This window comes from Babylonia areolata, chromosome 18 (assembly GCF_041734735.1).
Source record: "Babylonia areolata isolate BAREFJ2019XMU chromosome 18, ASM4173473v1, whole genome shotgun sequence".
NCBI lineage: Eukaryota > Metazoa > Mollusca > Gastropoda > Neogastropoda > Buccinidae > Babylonia > Babylonia areolata.
In genome coordinates, this window is record NC_134893.1 from 35,960,083 (window position 1) to 35,968,102 (window position 8,020).

Here is an 8,020-nt window from a genome sequence, read left to right on the forward strand (position 1 = left end):
TAGAAAAATCCACATCGATAGGAAAAACAAATAAAACTGCATGCAGGAAAAATGTTTAAAAAATAAAAAAGGGGGGTGGCGCTGTAGTGTAGCGACGCGCTCTCCCTGGGGAGAGCAGCCCGAATTTCACACAGAGAAATCTGTTGTGATAAAAAGAAATACAAATACGGGACCTCGGTTTATCGTCTCATCCGAATGACAAGAAGCTCAGTTCGATTTGTCAGTCAAGGCTTGGGAGAAACTGAAGGGCGACTGAGAGCGGGATTCGAACCCAGACCCTGTATTACGGACTCTGTATTGGCAGACTGATGATGAGCGTCTTAACCATTCTGCCACCTTCCTCCTCCTCAAACATCCAGATCCGGCTTGGCACGAAAGCCATCTATTATGCACGTTCCCAATGCCTGGGTTGTTTGGGCAACACTGCATGGTCTTCTATCTGTGTCTTCAGTCTGTGGGAGAAGGCGACGGAGAGGAAATTAATACACTTTGTGTGTGTGTGTGTGTGAGAGAGAGAGAGAGAGAGAGAGAGAACGAATCTTTTTTTTATGAGGGAAGTGGAATAAGCATGCACATGCATTTTTTTTTTAACATCCAGCCCTCAGGACAAAGAGAAATGAAATCAAAATGTCCACAAGATAGCAAAAGGTTATAGAAATACATACATGACATTCAAATACACTCAGTTGCACAGTAAACATTTACACTGAAGCACATAATCACACACACACACACACACACACACACACACACACACACACACATGAGAGAGAGAGAGAAGTAAATCCGTCATGTGAATCACTTTCATCAGAATCTCATCCCCTGCTTCAGCAGTCTTTCTCAACAAACCACACGGGAAAGGATACAGACAAAAAGACAGGCAATAAAACGTCGTATTATCATTGTTCATATTTTGTTCGTTTGATTAGAGTTCACTGGGGTTGTTGTTTTTTTCAGAATTCTTTCATCGGCATTTTTGGGGTACTTTATAATGTCACAGATACAATCAAATCAGTCAGATCATAATCTCCAAGTCACGTGGTGTTGTTCGTTTTTTTTTGTTTTTTTGTTTTGTTGTTACTAATCTCCCTCTCCCACACCCTACACCCATTTTTTCCGACAAAATTAATGTTCTGTCAGCAATCATCATCTCTCCTAGTACCTGCAAGGATATCATGTTGTTTGTTTGTGGGTTTTTTGACTCACTTGTGTAAACAAAGTGAGTCTATGTTTTAACCCGGTGTTCGGTTGTCTGTGTGTGTATGTGTGTCTGTGTGTCCGTGGTAAAACTTTAACATTGACATTTTCTCTGCAAATACTTTGTCAGTTGACACCAAATTAGGCATAAAAATAGGAAAAATTCAGTTCTTTCCAGTCATCTTGTTTAAAACAATATTGCACGTCTGGGATGGGCCCCAAAAAATTTAAAAAATGAAACCTAATTATATGCAAACTGCATTTACTCTTATATCTATATTTTTGTATTCTCTAAACTTGGCACTTTGATCTGATATTCTGACCCAACAACAGGAGCAGTCATTATCATCATTTTTTTGTTCAAACATGAACTTCTTTTGCTAAGCATGGAAGTTTTATTTATTTTGCAAACGTTTTGGTGCAGATAGTAAAAAAGGGAAATTACTCTGTAATTAATGCTAGGGGACTTAATTCGAATCTGGTTAGGACTTCTTTTTTTTTTCTTTTTCTTTTTTTTAACGCGAAGCTTTATAATAACAAAATACAGAACACATTTTAACGATTAGATTTTTTTTTTTTTTAAGTGTATCACAAGTGAGTCTTGAAGGCCTTGCCTATCTTGTTTTCCATTTTATCACTCTTGTTTCTTTTCTTTTTCGCTAAGTTTGAAATTGCATGTTTTGTTCTGAATTCTTGCGAATGTTACAGCTCCGTCGATATCATTATGCAGTGTGTGTGTGTGTGTGTTGTTTCACTGACTTATGAATCCGTCATAATGAAACTTGAAATCGCCATGACTAACGCCAGAGACAATGAGGGTTGGGTGAGAGCGGCTTGGAGCGGGTGAGAAGAGGTGGGCGGGAGGGGGGTGGGGTTGGAGGGAGGGGGGGAGGGATAAGATGAATATTCATTCTTTTTGTTGCTTGAGTGCCATGTTTTTACCCATTTAACTTGATCTGTACACCTTAATACATGTGTGCGCTTGAACACACTAATGTATATATGTGTCTGTGTGTTTGAGAGAATATGTGCGTGTACGTGTGCGCGCGATTGTGTGCAGGCGTACGCGAATTTGAACTGTGTGTGCGTGTGTGTGTGCGTGCGTGTGCGTGTGTGTGTGTGTGTGTTCATTGTGACATTTGTTGTTATTTTAATGTCTTATGCATTTCAGAACCTGACTTGTTTCTAAATAAAAGAGAGCTAAAGATATTTGATAATTGCGTATGTGTTCCTGTGTGTTAATGTTAATTGTGACATTTATTATCAGTTCCATGTCTTCTGCATTTGAAATCCTGACGTGTGTACCGGTGTCTTTGTGTGAATCAACACATCAACAATAGTGTGCTAAGGTGCATGACCGTATAAATGCGAACACATGCTTGCCGCGAGTGTGTGAAAACGATGGTCGCCAAAAGATATATGATTTATCTGATGAGGGTGTAGTGTGTATGATAAATCTTAACAATGTCAAGTCATAAATGTGGCTTGCGGGTCAAACGCCCGCTCAAGTACAGCTAACTGATAAATACCCAGACAACCCTCACCAGAGGAATCTAATATTGATCATTTATTTTCCACAGAGCAAATGCGTAGCCTATCACACACACACACACACACACACACACACACGTGTGATATATGTATATCACACACACATAATTATACACACACACACACACACACACACACACACACGTACATGTGTGTTTGTGTGTGTATACATATATATATATATAATTATGTGTGTGTGATATACACATATATATATATATATATATATATATATGTGTATGTGTGTGTGTGTTTGTGTGTATGTGTGTATTTATATATATCTAGTGAGAGAAAGTGGGAGACAAACAGAAAGAGACAAAGGTGTTTTCCACGGAACAGATGCGTAGTAGGTTATATGTGTATTGAGAGAAAGAGAGAGAGGGCGGGAGATCTGTATCAATTGCTGGAAAAAAAGCGCACTCACAAACACATACATTACATATGCGCTGTCTATAAAAAAAAAAAAAAATAATAAAAAAAAAAAAAATAATAATAAAAAAAATAATAAAAACAAAAACAAAAAAAGACACTGCGTTCATGCACACTGCAAAAAGTTTCATGTCAGCACATGGAAGCAAACTAATAAAATGTAATGCTCGAGAAACGGACAGAAAAGAAGCTCTCTCAACAAATGAAAAAAACAAACAAAAAAACCATCATACCCCATAACCCCGAGAACTTCACCACCGATACAAACCAAACGAAACTGACGAAAAGAATCATACTATGAATGGCCAAGTCTCGGAAATTGTGCATTGAATTGAATAATACTCCACACCTTGCTCCCCGCCCCGCCCCCTCCCCCGCAATTTCCTCTTTCACCCTTCAAAACCACCCTTCCACTTCCTCCTCCCTACCAGTCAGACACTCCATGACAGTCCTGAGTCAGTCATTTCAAAGCCACGTCAACTATAGAATTTAACTCCTTGGCTGCTGTACCGTAGTGAAATTAAATCGGTGTGGCAACAATTTAAAGATCAAGAATTAACAACTTACTTCTTGCATGTGTACTTTTTCAAGGGGTGTGATATGAAATTGGTGTGGCAACAATTTAAAGTGCAAGAAATAACTACTTACTTCTTGCATGTGTACGTTTTCAATGGGTGTAATATGAAATCGGCGTGGTTCAAGTGCAAGAAATAACTACATACTTCTTGTGTACCTTTCCAAGCGATGTGATAGGAAATCGGTGTGGCAACAATTTCAAGTGCAAGAAATAACTACTTACTTCTTCCATGTGTATTTTTCAAGGGGTGTGATATGAAATCAGTGTGGCAACAATTTCAAGTGCAAGAAATAACTACTTGCTTCTTATGTACCTTTCCAAGCGATGTGATATGAAATCGGTGTGGCAACAATTTCAAGTGCAAGAAATAACTACATACTTCTTGTGTACCTTTCCAAGCGATGTGATATGAAATTGGCGTGGGAACAATTTCAAGTGCAAGAAATAACTACTTGCTTCTTGGGTACCTTTTCAAGCGATGTGATATGAAATCGGTGTGGCAACAATTTCAGGTGCAAGAAATAGCTAATCGCTTCTTGTGTACCTTTTCAAGGGGTGTGATATGAAATCAGTGTGGCAACAATTTCAGGTGCAAGAAATAGCTAATCGCTTCTTGTGTACCTTTTCAAGGGGTGTGATATGAAATCAGTGTGGCAACAATTTCAAATGCAAGAAATGACTACACTTAATTCTTTTGTACATTTTAAAGCGGTGTGATGTTGATTTTTACTGAACGAACGTAATGCAGTCCCAAAGAGGAAGAAGGAGTTCAAATAAAGAAATGGTGAACGACACCCAGACCTCTCACTTCAATTTTATCTCATTTAAATAACAGCCCTTCACCGGTGAGCATATGCTCTTCAGCAGCAGCCAAAGGGTTAACAACCGTGACTGGAGAACACCCATAAAAAGGTTAAAAAAAACCCAACAAACAAACAACAAAACAACCACCACCAACTCAAACCTCCATTGAATTCTGTCTGATAGTTGGCCACCTTCCTGAAAAAGCACAGTGGAAGTTTCCATAAAAAGGCTTCGCTTCAGTCACCTTGAATGTCGTTTCACGGGGGACTCTCAGACAGCCTGTGTTCTCATGTGTATGTGTGCGTAGCTGCCTGCAGATCATAATGTTGTTGTGTCTCGTGTCTACTTCCATGCACCCCCCCCGCCCTCCCTCCCCCCACACACCCTGTCATAAGTAGGATGTACGATCCTGTTTTTTTTCTTGTTTGTTTGTTTTTTTGTCGTTGTTTGATGATGATTCCTTCTTTCCACTGGGCCGGTACCTCCTCCTTCTCCCAGATCTTGCTGAAGAGGCTGTATAGCATATTGACAGCTATTTCTGTGTCTGCTTTGATGGCTTCTGCTGGTATCTCGTCCGGCCCTGCAGCCTTCCCATTTCTCAGAGACATGATGGCCTTCTTGATCTCTACCTTTGAGGGTTTGTCGCAGCTGATGGGCAGTTCTGTCTCTGCAGGTGGAATGTGCTTTTTTTTCTACCTTGCAATATGTCTGGTCTGTAAAACAGCCCTGGGTTGTGTTTGAAAAATATATTTAGACTGATTGAAAGAGAGAGAGAGAGAGGAGACGGAAACAGAGAAAGAGGAGGGGGAGAGAGTGAGAGAGACTTAGGTGGGTTAGACATGAATCAGCCTTGGCTTTTTTGATTCAGTTCAGTTCAGTTACTCAAGGAGATGTCACTGCGTTTGGACAAATCCATATACACTCCACCACATCTGTTCGGCAGATGCCTGATCAGCAGTGCAACCAAAAACACTTAAAAAATCATCGTCCTCGGTCGGGCCTGTTAGAGCGAGAGAGAGGGGGGAGGGGGGTTTTGTATTTCATCTTCACTGTTCAATTTTTGTGTGTGTGTGCAAAAGAGCTCTTTGTCCAAGCTGATGATGAAAATATACGATACGTCAAGTTCACTAGTATCAGATGATGGGGGGGGGGGGGGGGGGGCGCGGGGGGGGGGGGGGGGGGGGTTAATCCACATTTTCGTTGTGTACAGCATCACACATTGATGATCAAAACTGATTGTCTCCTCGCGCTATTTTTGATCCTGCCTAATACAGAACTTGGATCTCATGGGTGTTCATTCAATCTTGTACTGAGGCAAAAAGGAAACAATACTTTACATAGCTTTACATTATTATTATTTTTTTAAATTTTTGCTGCGATGTTTCTGTAGCATCCATAGACTACTGTGACATTAAAGGAGCGGGAGGGGGTTGGGGGAAAGGCCCAGAAAGCAAAGACATCACATGTGTCAAAAAACTGGAAGATACCAGGATGTAGATTATGTGATTGCTCTGCCGAAAAAAAACAAAAAAAAAACAAACAAAAAAAACCGATCAGGATTGAGTTGCAGTTCTGAGAACACACACTCCCACTCCCCAAACCTCTTTGTGCCCTGTGGCATAAGGCCGACACCGGAGATCTGAATTGCTTCCCTATCGCGTGCTGTCTTTGCTAGCTTCCTAAAAGGTATGTATAGCCTTTCTCCTTCAGTTGTTTTTTTGTTGTTTGTTTGTTTTTACCCTTGTGTGCTATGTCTACGGGGTTTTTTTATCCATCAATTTTCCATCGAAGGGCCACTAATGGAAGAGCAAGACTCCAACTGGTGGCAGTCTAAGGACTGGTGTTAATGGAAATGAGTGAGCTGACAGACTTGCTGGTAACGCAACAATAACGAGCGGCCTACATATAGGAAAATGGGAAATCCTCAGAAAAGTCAAAGAATACCAAAAAGAACAGGTACGAGGCCATCACACCATCGATCGCCTCAGAAAAAAAAAAAAAAAAAATAGGTAGAGAAAGGGAGCGGCCGTAAGTCTAGCATGAAAGGTAGAACACGATGCTTTGCAAATCAAACGAATATTGGCATCATTTCCAAACCAACATTGAGCAAATTTATTCAAAACGGAACAGAGTCTCTGTGGGCTTTTCCAAATACAATAGACTGAGCAACACGCAAGACGCCACGTTCCTGGCATCAGAGATCTTTTCCCACCCCTCTTGCGGCCTATCAGTGGCAGCCTGTGTTTGTGTGTGTTTGTGTGCGTGTATGCGTGCGCGACTGTGTAAATGTACACGTGTCAGGAGAGCTCTGTGCACGTGCGTGTATGTGTGTGCGTGTGTGTGTGTAGGCTGTATGTTTTACATTTATCTGCTTATTTATTTATTATCATTATTGTCCGTTTATTTATTTTTATTTATTATTATTATTGCTATTATCATTATAATCATTTTCTTTTTCTTAGATTTTTTTTTTTTTAATATTTTTTTAGATATTCATTTACCTCTTCTTTTTTTCCTTTCTCAAGGCCTAAGCGCGTTGGGTTACACTGCTGGTCAGGCATCTACTTGCTTGGCAGATGTGGTGTATCGTATATGGATTTGTCTGAATGCAGTGACACCTCCTTGAGCTACTGGCACTGATACTGATAAGGACTTGTCTCAAAAATAGAAAATATTAGGCTTCATAAAATTAGCATTACAACGAATCTCATTTCAGCAGACAGCTGGATCAGATTAGAAGATTTAAGAAGCTGGTAAGTCATGTCAAGCAAACTTGCTCAACTGCTACTTGGCAACTGACTTAAAAAAACAATGAAACACTCAGCTATTCATTATGCATTTGAGTATTTTCTATATACACACCAAACAAAATCATGAAAATCATATGAAATTGTGATAACTGGATTGTGCATTCATTTTCCTTTCAGAGAAGTATAGGTTATAATTTTTTGCGTGCTAGAATTTTTTTTCTTCTTAATTTTCACTCTCCATGACCAAAAAATCCCTGAGCAAGTAGCAGTCACTGAGTGTAGAATAGGCTTGGCACTGAAAGGGCTGACAGTATTGTTTCTTGATGGAGTCTTATTATGTCATCAGTGTGAGATACTTCATTGTTCAGTGTTTTTGATGAACACTATCATGAAGTCAACGCTTCAGCAAGCAACTGGATCCCTGGAACAAGGACGGTGGAGAAATGCAGACTTGATATCCTTACACCGCCCCCCTTCATTCCAAGAAAAACCACCACCAACAACACACACACACACACACAGAGGAGAATAAATGATAGTTTCCACCCTCAAAACAAAATATTCTGTATTATTCATCATAAAACACACACAGACACACACACAAAATGATAATTTCAACTCTCAAAATACATGAATTTTTGTATCATTCAATGATTCATCATAAAACACACACACATTTACACACAGATCAACACAGACGCTTAAGTCAATG